Source organism: Bactrocera neohumeralis, chromosome 6, assembly GCF_024586455.1.
Source record: "Bactrocera neohumeralis isolate Rockhampton chromosome 6, APGP_CSIRO_Bneo_wtdbg2-racon-allhic-juicebox.fasta_v2, whole genome shotgun sequence".
Taxonomy (NCBI): Eukaryota; Metazoa; Arthropoda; class Insecta; order Diptera; family Tephritidae; genus Bactrocera; species Bactrocera neohumeralis.
The window spans coordinates 39,063,096-39,075,869 of NC_065923.1; the positions used below are offsets into that span (position 1 = coordinate 39,063,096).

A 12,774-nucleotide genomic window follows, 5' to 3' on the forward strand; every position below is an offset into this window, starting at 1 on the left:
CCTTCAGGCAAGAAAAAGTCTTTAAACATGGCTCTATAGCGTTCCCCATTGATTGTAACGTAATGACTGACTTAATTTTTGAACAAAAATAAACTAATGATTTCCTCTGCCCAAAGAGCACACCAATCAAGGACTTTTGACGATGTAACGGTGTGTTAAGAAGGCTTACGGTTTGCTTCAAATGCGACCATTTTGTTTATTAAGATATCCATTCTACCAAAAGTGAGATTCATTGCTGGACAGAAAGTGGATTACCATAGCTCCAATTGTTGCCCTCGTTTATGGACTCTTTCGGGTCTTCTTCGATACTCTGCTCTACAGGAGTATTATCCACTAGAGTAAACGTGATGCGAAATCGGTCCACGGTCGCTCGAAGTACCGACTCCGTTTAATGATTATGTCGGTTGAATATTGAACACAGCCAGTGATACGAACTGAACCATTATTTTCGTCAGAGCGCATAAAAAACTAATCGATTAATCAATTAAATTATTGCCAATGCTGAAATAGAATTAGATATCAATTTAATTACTGTTTTCGCCATTGAGTTCTGTTTAGAAATTCTTCGCCTCGGCGTTTACTTTTTCATTTTCGCTAAATTTATTTCTAGCGGATAACAATCTCCTCGGCGGGAGAGCATACATCGTTTTTTTACATCAAAAATACTGTTTCATTAATCCACCAAAGTTAGGTCTAACGAAAAAACGTAGAAAAATGCTATACATGTACGAATAATTCGACCCGCTTAGTATATAAATTTCACCTTTTCTTATGCAACTACATATTTTATATATTCACTTTGGTTTTTTTCTAAACAGAACATTAGTAATAGGCAGCAAGAGACAGTATGACCATTAATGGAAAAGAATCCTAATCTAACAAATCCATAAAAATTTTCCCATAACATATCTCACATACCGAAAGTAGTCCATTATTTGGACCTAAATTTAGCCGCTTTAGTTCGTTTTACCCATAATCAAATATTTAAAAAATAATAAAAAAAAAAAACAGAAAATGAAATTGTACCCACATTTATACTATAAATATGTCATATAATTTAGGTTGTTAACAACCAATTTTTCATTCGGAGCACTTTCAGTTGAAATTATGCAACCCAAAAATTTGTCAAAGCAATGACCCGAATATCATCCGCCCAGTTACAACACACTCACATGTCCTTTTCTATATGTCCTATATTTTGTCCACATACAATGGCCAGCAAACAAATGTGCTGCTTCCTTTCTGCTCTATAAATCTTTTTCCTTTCATAACCTAAAAATTTCGAAAAATGCCCAAATTTTGCCGTCAAACAAAAGTTTTGCTCACAATAGCGCTAACACGACTATTTGCATACATTGTCGGTTATATTTATTAGTATAATTTTGCATTTGCTATTTTTGCCAGCTTTTTATTATGACCACCATAATACTTGTATGAATACTCCCGGTTTATTTATAAATATGTTTGTGGAACGCATTTTATGAAATAATGCAAATATGATTATTTTTTGTTGTCATTTGGCTGTTATTAGAAAATATTAAAGTGGTACAGACCAGTGCAGACCAAAACAGTAACAAGTGAAAAAATTATAGTAGTTGTAAATCCATTGGAAACGAAAGCTGAAATAACAAATCTCAATAAAGTTTTATTCCGCTATCATCATTGGTTCCTAATGTTTATACTCGTATTATACAAAGAAGGCATCAGATGGAATTCAAAATAGCTTTATATTGGAAAACAGGTTGTGAACCGATTTCATGACAATTTTCATGTCATCAGGGTGAGAAAACTGATTAATACCGAATTTCATCGGTAGCCAAATCTGGTGAATCCAGTAAGTGGGCGTTGATCGATGGTATTAATTGTGTGTTTGACTTTAAATTTTGTTTCTGACGTTTTTTGTTAGTCGGTTATCGCACTTTTAGTGATTTTGAACATAACCTTTGTATGGGAGGTGGGCGTGGTTATTATCCGATTTCTTCTTGAACTGTATATGGAAATTGAAGAAAACGACTCTGTAAGTTGGTTGACAATCTAAAGTAGTTCAGATATGTACAAAAAACTTAGTAATGCCCACTTTAATACGTCCAAATATGCCCATCCCGAAACAAATTTGATGCCAAATTTCACGAATATCTTTATTTATGAGCTTACTTTGTTATGACACTTTTTTTTCGGTTTCCGCCATTTTGTGGGCGTGGCAGTCCATCTTCGATGATTCTTTGACTTGTTTCATCATGATATCTCAAACTCATAAACCACGGAACGGACAGACGGAGACGGACGGACGGACGGACAGACAGACATCCGGATTTCGACTCTACCTGTCGCCCTGATCACTTTGGTATATATAACCCTATATCTGGATCTTTTAGTTTTAGGACTTACAAACAACCGTTATGTGAACAAAACTATAATACTCTCGTTAGCAACATTGTTGCGAGAGTATAAAAATTATAGTAGTTGTAAATCCATTGGAAACGAAAGCGGAAATAACAAATCTCAATAACAACCCTTTGAGGGTCCTTCTGAAAATTTTGCTTTACCTCTTCGATCGACTGAAAACAGGTTCCCCGGAGCGACAATTTCAATTTGGGGAACAAGTTGAAATCACAAAGAGCCAAATCTCAAAAAGAACTTCTTATTGACCGTCTGTCCATCCGAAACAAATTCATGATGCACGAATCCACGAATATCGAAAAAAACTATGAGCATCATCTTGATTTTTGAGCTACTTTGATGTGTTTTTTTTTGGCTTAGGCTAATTTTTTCTCTCCACTCCGATGATTGTTGACTTGTTTGCATGTTAAACTCATAAACCAAAGTCTCATCGGCAGTTATAATGCTGTCCATGAATGTGGGATCGAAATTCGCATGATTAATAATTCCCAAAGAGATATCTTTACTGTACTCTTCTTGAAAAAAATTCAGCTTTATCGAGACGAGTCGAGCAAGAACGTGTTTCATATCCCAAATATCTACCAAAATCATCCGAACGGACTCGCGAGAGATGTTGAGCTCTCTTGCCATATATATATATAAATTCTTTGTTCGATATTTTTTAACCATTTTAAAAATCGCAATGCACTACTGAGGTGTACCGACTTAAGCAGCTGCTGCAAACAAACTGGTGGACAGATCGCGCTCATATTTGGTAATTAAGAGCAGTCCTACTAACTTAGCAAAATAAATTTTTGAAATATCATTTACGCGAGGAAATTAATTACAATTTCCGGGTGCTTTTTTGTCACAATATAAAATAAGTTTCTTCACGAAGTTTGGAGTAATCTTACTTCTTGTATCCCAAACACACTAGCATTAATCTTTAATCGCGAAGGGTATTATATTTTCGATGTAGTCTTAGTTAACGTCTTTTCTGGTTTGGTGCTTTATTAGATCAAAGCCGTTAAAACTGGTAAAAAATGGTAAAAATGCACCCGTTGTTATTTTTTGTGTTAAAAAAAGTTCGAAACTATTGTCTACATTTTTTTCGAAACATGTTTTACATGAATATATGTATATAATGCATACAACATTGTTCTTTCAAGTCTCCTGACGACAGTTTCACCATTTTTTCCGAACGAAACGGTCATCAATAGTTCCCTAAAGATATTTAAGTACAAGCACACTCAAAGCTTATATTTATCAAATGTATGAGTACAAATAAAAAGTGAGGTTATTAGGGAAGGGACAAGAGAAATCACAAAACATTATGCCTAATCTCGACAGCAAATAATAATAAAACTCACACTCACATACACAGAGGATGTTGCAAAAAGTCGTAAAAGCACACATTTTCTTATTTTTATATTTTCTTGCATGCATAATAAGGTAAATAACATGAGGACACAAAGCATAACTACTGAAAGCTCCTTACACATGGAAAAACCACACATACATACATATATAGGCATAAGCACATTTATTTGCCAATGTTAACAGGGATAGTTGAAATCTTTTTTTTTTTTTACATTTACATGTGGGGCATATTACATACAATATTTCTTTGTTTACAGCTTTAATAAACAATTTCATATAATTTATGCACGCAATAAGCGAAAGATGAAAATTTTAATAAAACTTTGTCACACAAATCTGTTGAATTTTTGCGAAGCAAACAGGTTTTTCAGCATTTACTTACATATGCACATTTCTATTTTTGTTGCAGGCTTATAAAGTTCCGTATCCTAATTTAAGATTCTCAAGCCAATGCGCTACGGCAGTCGTGGTACTAGTTGCGCGTACGTAAAGTATACATGTAGGGACTGTGTATGTATTTACAAATGACTTGTGACATTTTAGTACTTTTTCGCTACGTGTTGCTCAAAATATTAAAGTTTGTTTTCTCTTAACGGATATTTTTAGGGCTTAAAACTAACTAAGATATAACATTTGGCACAATAGACTTAAGGTCGGGATGCAATCCTCAGCTATTTATCTTAACATTTGACAAATAAATCACACAAACTGACACGGTAGAGAAATCTTTTCTAGTTTTCGACTTCTTATGTTTCTGTAATGTTCGATCTCCGTAGATCAATGAGTGTACCTTTGGCAACTGTTTGTTTACAACAAGAATAGTTTGTCTGGTAATATTTACCAAGGAAAAATTTACAACGAATTTGCTGAAATTTCTAATGAAATGAGGGCTGCAGAATCGTTGAAAATATTTCAGAAGTATTTTAAGGAGTATACTTTATCACGTACACAAGCATTTGAGTGGCACGAAGCATTCAGTGAAGGTCCTAAAGTCATCGAAAACTTGTCTCCTGCGAGTCGTCCACACATCTTTTGGGTATGTAAGTGTGTCATTACTAGACCCGTACCAAAGTGCTTGAACCCTTTGCAAAAACGACGTCGAATAGAGTTCGCAAAAGAGATGCTTGACAAAGTAGCTAAGGACCCTACCATCAAACACATTATTACTGCTGACGAGACGTGGTTTAAAACTGTCCAATAACAAGGCAATTCATTCACTTAAGCAATGAAATTCAAGTTGTACATGTGAGTCACAGTGGAGAGGCATTTTTGGTTTCACAAGTTAAAAAATTCGACATTTCTCTTATAACAACTTCACTAATTTGCATTTTAACACTAATGCAATCTGCCTAAGTTTCTATACTATCACAGTCGATAGTTCAAGCATCAAGAAATACAACTTAGTTAAAATAAGTTCGTCTGCTTGAGGCTACTCACGAATGCAAACCATCCGCTTACCCTGTATACGCACCGTAACGATCATTGTCCTTCGGCTAGATTGTATACGACTTATGCACTAATTCTTTGTCAGCTTGTTACGCTTAAAGTATGTACAAAATATCAGATCACCTCAGAGGAGATTCAGGAATCAATTAAAGTTTGTTAAAATAATCACAAATTGATTTGTTACCAAAATTTGTTAGAATTGGTCAATTGGTTCTTTTTAAGGATGTTATGTCATAGCTATAATAATTATAAAAAGTATACCTATAATTTAGGGCGTCCATTTTATAAAAGACTATAAAAAATACTTTTAATTTGCTTTTAATTTTCGATTAACAGATTTGGTCTATATGCGGGTTTGTTTTCAAAATTTGAAATTAAGAAAAACATGTAAAATAGTACTATTCTTTAAAGTATTGCTCTTCTGAAAATACAACATGCTGTAATCTTTATGAAAATTTGTAGATTACATCCCAAAATAACTGCGCCGAACTTGCAGCCAAGAAAAAACCAATGAACACTCTGATGTGAACCGCATTCCAATGAAGCATTTTGTATCGACAAGTAGAAATACTAGTCAGAAGGGCAAGATCTCGACTTTTAGGTGAGGTAAAACTTTCTGGCCGCTGTTTTCGAAATAGTTTTGAACCGGTCTGCAACATTAAGGCGAGTCTTGTCGCAAGGAAAACAATTCAGTAATCGCTCAGAACCATTCTACTTTAAGCGTTTCACGCGGTTTTAGAAACTCATAGTTCCGCACATCCTTCTGATTCCACCAAATATATACATAGCTTTACCTTGGAGAATTTGCATAATGGATAAATTTTTACCTTTTCAGTTGCAGTCCGATGCGGAAACGATTTTTTTGTAATCGTCTAATCGTCAGAACCTATTTTTGTGAGTTGAAAAAAAAACTACTGTGAAATTTACATATGTATATGTGACCGGTCTACGAAAAGGGAGCGGAGCTAACGTGCGAAAACTAGTTTTCTGGGAAAAGCTGTTAAAAATAATCGTCAGTTTCTCGTTATCTCATTAATTGTTCTCCTTTTTTTGACACCTAAGCCCCCTTTCCGTAGACCAGGTCACATATTAACATTTTAAAGGGTTTTGCTAATAAATAATAAAGTTTTGAAGAAAAAAGTTCACTACTAAAAGATATTATCCGTAAAATGACCTACCGTCGACAAAATGTCATCAAAAATGACATGAACAGCTACATATATACAGAATATGTTAAAAATTTTACAGTGATTGGGACAGATTTCTCTTGGTGTAATCACTGCAGCAGTTTCGCAAAATGCTGCTTCGAGAAAAACGCGTTCAAATAGAGCCGATTGAACTGAGTGGCTACACTTTTGGCAGCTGTAACTGAAAATATATTTAATATCTTCATTTAAAATTACAGTATGTTATTCTTAAAGATATCGAAATTTAAAAAATAATAAATTTTTATTTTTTTAAGTTCACACTAGTAGTGACTTTAAAATTTCTTTATATTTGCCACAGTAGTTCACAGCTTCAGCATGTTTTTTTATAGTAAATGGAGATCTATTGTATGAGCTTAAAGTAATTTTTCAAGAGTTAAACACAATCGAATTCTTCGTTGTTCCCTTTTTAGCTATTGCTCATGCTTACCAGCCTAGGCTGTTATACCAATAGCAGGGTTCAAAGCTTGTGCTCCATGAGTTCTATGCGGTTGTGCGAGTTTGACTTTTTTCTTTAGCGTAATCCGCACAACAATGTTTTGCTGCAGCAATTTTCCAACTACAACTATTTTCTGACGTCGCCGTATAGACAAGGATAAATGCACACACATCACATTTGTCTTTATGCGCCTACGGGGCATCGTTGAATTCGTGCCACAGTTCCGCCATTTCGCCGGATATGTTTTTGTCTACATTGCCATTTCCAATTCATTTTACTTTTATTCTATTTTGCATTTTATTTGTTAGGCTTTCTTCGCCCCTTTTCTTTCTTTCCTCCTCTGTATTTGTGTGCATAGCGTGTGTATAACTGTTTTTATTTGCCCCGAAAGTTTATTTATTCGCTACCGACTTATACAAAGGAGCAACTATGAGCACCGCCAAGAGTGAATGGGCGGAGCGCGAGTTCATGGTGGGGGTGGACTGAGCATTTAAAATTCATTTGCGTTGCTAATGTGAAATGGCCAAACATGTTTTTACAATTTAGCTTAAAGTTTTTTGTTCAAGTGTATAAATACTATTGTACTGGTAAGCTGCTGCCGATGTTGTTGCTGAATAGTGGATTGTAAATTCTTAATGTCGACATTTCTCATCAAATTGTATTGCCATATGGGGACTAATCGACACATATGCATACAGCTTTAAGTATAAGTGCTCTTTCGCTTTTGTAATTTAGAGTGGACTATGTTCAACAAATAGTGATTAACCCTAATATCTTGGGAATTATTGTGTACATTGTATTTATTTTCCGGACAAATCTAAAAGTAAGCTTTAAACTTTAAAAGTGTCAGTTGTCAATGATTGCCTTTAACGCACAGTAACAATAACAAGTAATATATAATGACTGAATAGAATTTTTAAGGAATTTCTAAGGTCGTCCCGATACATCTTCTCTCCTTCTTTAGTGTATAGGGTGATCCATCAGTTCCCTACTTTTTAAAGAAATTATACATAAACTTAAAATTTATTATCATTAGAAACATCATTATTTGGCATTTATTTTTTAAAAATTATTTTTTCAAATGTTGGCCGCGGCTACGTCTCAGTTGGTCCATCCGTTGAGTCCAATTTTCGATGACTCGTTCCAGCATTTCGATTGCCTCCAAGGCCTGAATCGAAGCGGGATTATCCTCATAGACTTTAGACTTTTCATAACCCCAAAAAAGTCTAACAGTATGATGTGACATGATTTTGGTGCCCAATCGATCGGCCTAAAACGTGAAATTATCTGCTCAGCGAAGTGTTCTCTCAATAAATCAATTGATTGATGCAATGTGTGGGAAGTGGCCGCCATTGACGGTTACATTCTCGCTGGCATCATTTTTGAAGAAATATGGGCCGATGATTCCGCCAGCCCACAAACCACACTAAACCGTGGATGAAATGGCGGCTCTTGTATCTCTTTAGATTGCTCTTCGTCCCAAATGCGGCAATTTTGTTTGTTTACATACCAATTGAACCAGAAATGTGCCTCATCGCTGAACAAAATTTGGCTCGAAAACGTCGGTTCTTCTTGGAACTTTCAAGATCCCATAGAATAAAGCGATATCGCTTGGGAAGGTCGAGCGACTTCAGTTCTTACTCAAGCTGGTTTTTGTACGCTTTCAATTTAAGATCTCAACGTGAGCCAAGTCGTTGCATATGTCAGTCCGAGTTACTGCAAACGGCGCCGAACGGCACGGCCTTCGTGTACACTCTCAGCTATAGCTGCTATATTTTCTTCACTGCGTGCTGGACGCCGTTTATTCGGTCAAATATTATCCATCAATGAATGCCGGGTCTCAAGTTGGGTGTTGCAAATAGTACGCTCAGTAGACCGATTAATGTTGACTATAAGCTGAGCGAAGCGCGCGAAACACATTCTTTACACAGCATGAATTTTCGTAATAATGTTGAACGAATTGTAAATGTTCGTTCGTAAGCCGTCCTTCCATGATGAAATGACAAAATATACTGAACAAAAATAGCACGACAGCTTGACACAACTCACGCGCGAGCTGTCGAAGAAAGGCTATTGAAAATAGTACCTCTAATTGGATCACCCGTAGTTTTGTATGCCAAGCTTCTTCATTCCTTTCTCGAGTTCGTCAATTCATTTTGACAGCGATCTTCGCCTTGCTTTAATGGTCTTTGCAATTTTCTTCTGGGCTCTTTGTTTCCCGTGTCATCTTTGTCGCTGCACTTTGATATAGTGTACTATGCAAGTGATGAATCTACTAGAGAACATCTAGAGATATAATTCCTTTATAACTGCAGGGTTATACAGTAGATGCTCATAAGAAATATTTTTAAAATGATTTGAGATGTCCTTATATATTCCGGAAAAAGTGAGTTAGACATGTCTGTTTGTCCGACTATATCTGTATATATGCGAAATATTTTCTCTCTCTTTTTTGAGATATGGAACTGAAATTCTCCATATCTCATCCAAAAGCTGTTCATTTGTCGTAATGGCCACTATATCATATAGTTGCCATACAAACTGAACAATCGGAATTAATTGCCTGTTGGGAAAGCTTTTTCATCATGAAAATTGGTAAGTGCGTTATCTTGTTGTATTTGAAAACAATATTTACAGACTTAGATTCATTGAGTTTTATCTGCCATTCCTTTGCCCATTGTAGGACTTTATTTACAAGTTTTTGGAGATAAATAGTCGAATCGTGTTCACTACCACCAACAGCAAACAACGCGGTAACATCTGCAAATGTGGCTGCTGTTAAATTGCAGTCTACTGGCAGGTCATGCTTGAATAGAATATAAAAAAGAGAGCCCAACACACTACCTTGTGGAACTCCTGCTTTTATTGTCCTGTGAATAGAATACTCGTCCTTGTTTAACGCGGAAGTAGCGACCTGACAAATATATTTTATTTTGTCATAATGCTGTTTCGGTAAAGTCAGTTTCAATTTCGAAAGCAGATATCATCCAAAAACACGGTAGAACAGAATTTTTTTTTACCTCAAATACTTTTTCAATAATATGTGTAATTCTGTAGATTTGATCAATCGTAGAATGGTTAGCACGAAACCCAAACTAATGCGCTGGAATTATGGTTTCTTGATTTTATTGAGATGTTTTATGAGAATTTTCTTCAAAATCTTTGCTATTATCGGTAGAAATGATATGGGCCTGTAAGAAGTTACATTCAAACTGACACATCAAAAGCAGAATAGTGATGCTTTTAACATATACCCTTTTAAGCTATAAGAAAGGCACCTGTGAAGGGTATTCTAGCTTCGGTGCAACCAAAGTTAAGAGTTTTTCTTATTCTACCCTGAAGTCACGAAGTTTGTAACACCCAGAAGGAAGCGTCGGAGACCCTATAAAGTATACAAGTATATATAAATGATCGGTATTTTGAACTGAGTCGATTTAGCCCTGTCCGTCTGTTTGTCTGTCTGTCCGTCAGTCTGCATATATACGAACTAGTCCCTCAGTTTTTAAGATATCGTTTTGAAATTTTGCAAACGTCAATTTCTCTTCAAGAAGCTGCTCATTTGTTAGAACTGCCGATATCGGAGCACTATAACATATAGCTGTCATATAAACTGAACGATCGGAATCAAGTTCTTGTATGGAAAACTTTCACATTTGGCAAGATATATTAACGAAATTTGGTACAGATTATTTTCTAAGGCAACAATGTAATCTCCGAAGAAATGGTGCAGATCGGTTAACTATAGCATGTAGCTGCCATACAAACTGAACACATATGTAGTTACTAACAGAAATGCACCTGTGAAGGGTATTTAGCTTCAGTGCAACTGCAGTTAACGTTTTTTCTTGTTTTAGTTTCGAATTTCTTTTCTTGTTCCAAATTTTACATTATTCATTGCAATATTATATGTTTTCCATTCGATGCTATACATTCTATTTAATGCAATTTCGCTTGCTTAATTGAATTATTTTGTGATCCTAATTGCTACTCTCCGTTCTAACTGAATTATCAATTTAAACTGCATAAAATATCATTCAATTTGCATTATTCGCCAAAAATACATAAATAAATTGAAAGCATTTACTCTTTATTATAGCTTTCCGAATTGGTTCGTTTCCCATATTTACTGTCTAACAATAAAAGCAATAAAGCCATGTAAATATGTACATACGTGCACACTATTTATGCCGTTGCTTCTATGTATGTGTGTATCTACATATGTATGTATGTACATAAAACAGTGCAATAAATCGCATATATTTTGTGTTCCCTTTTTAATGCTTTCATATGGATGCAGCAGTCTTTGCTTTAATTTTTGCACTGCTCCTCCTCCTATCTTATTTGAATTTAATATTTTATTCATTGTGCACATTTCAGCACTTTGGCCCAAATATGCGACTGCTCGTCGACAGTAAAACATTCGATGGCAGAAGGCGTGCTGCATGCGCCAAAATAGCTGTCCACACATGCAGCCACGCCCACACACACACACTCTGCGTTGCATTTGCACATAAAATAAATGAAAATAAATGAAATAAAATGGAAATATATTACGCTTTTGGTGAAAATGCAGCGTTTTGCGCTGCTCGCCGTAATTGGCTGCCACTTGTGTATTTTATTATTTCTATTAAAACGGTTTTTATTTATTTTTGTATCATTTTTATTTACTATTCGCCTTATTACATTTCACCAGCATATTTATTCAAAGTTCTCTGCCACTGCTTCCTTTCCGGCGCACAATATTAACTAGCCAAAAGCATACAATAAACAATTTAAGCGGCGCGTTATGGCAAAGTATCACATCTCAGGGCCTTCCGCTACTTAAGCAGAAGGTATTTTCATATTATCTCCTTCACAACTTAGCCAGTGGCCATTGGCGCTGCGCTCTTGGCGCTTGCCTCCACAGCGACTCCAGGAGCTGAAAGTATCATGTTTACTTGATGACGTTGCTGCCATAAGCGTATTGGGAGTTACTGCAACATTTATCGCATTTGCTGCAAGCAATTCAATTCTGCTCAAATATTTTAGTCGGCTTGCTTGAAACTCTTTCGCGCTTTAACGGAAATTCGAAAGATGTGTAAAGGACTTCCATTTACTGCTTCTTTTGAGTGCTTATTTTTATGCGCATATACTGTATATATGTAATATAGAACGTATATGAACTATCCGGCATAACGTTATTGTTTATTTTTTTTCATTCCATTTTTTCTTGTGCATATACCATATTTTATTAGTTGCTTTTGCTATTCTTTGCTTTGCCATAATTACTACGGATAAATATTTAATTTTTATATTTCATGCTCTAACATTTCTGTATGCTACGTACAACCAAGCCTAACGGTATCCATGTACAAGACTGGTTTTGTACTAGTTACAGAAAGAATGTGATTAAAAACAGTCTACAACATTTTTGTGCTTATTTTTTGTTTCTTTTATGCATCGCGAGTTTTAGGGCACGCCACGTAAAAAACGATCCCAATGCAAAATTACCAACAGCCTCGGAAGAGGAAGAGATTCCTCAAAATAAGAATAAGAATAAAAATAGTTCTGAATTTGCTTTTATGTTAAAAAAAATGGTAAAATTCAATTCGAGAATGCGTTGACGACGAACCAAGTCCAGGACGAATTAGTGCTTGAGAATCGACTATTAGCAGTTAGAGATCTTACTAGCAACGTTGGAATTACGGAAGGATCAGTGAAAACCGTTTTGAAAGATCTTTTCGGCGTAAGAAAATAAAATCAATAAATTTTTTTAAAAAACAGCGTCGCGTTAACATCTGTGGAACAATGCTTTCCCACAATCAGGATGGCATGAAACATATTATTACTGGCGATGACTCTTCAATCCATTCTTACGACCCGAAAACAAACGATCAATCGGTCGAATATCGTGGCAAAGGTGAGCCGAAGCCGAAAAAACCACAT

General features: G+C 35.5%; 1 protein-coding gene across 2 annotated transcripts in view; it reads left to right on the forward strand.

The window, feature by feature from the left end:
• Positions 1 to 12,774, forward strand: part of LOC126761944 (cyclin-dependent kinase 14) — a 379,465-nt gene that overhangs the window by 305,552 nt on the left and 61,139 nt on the right. The window lies entirely within an intron of this gene.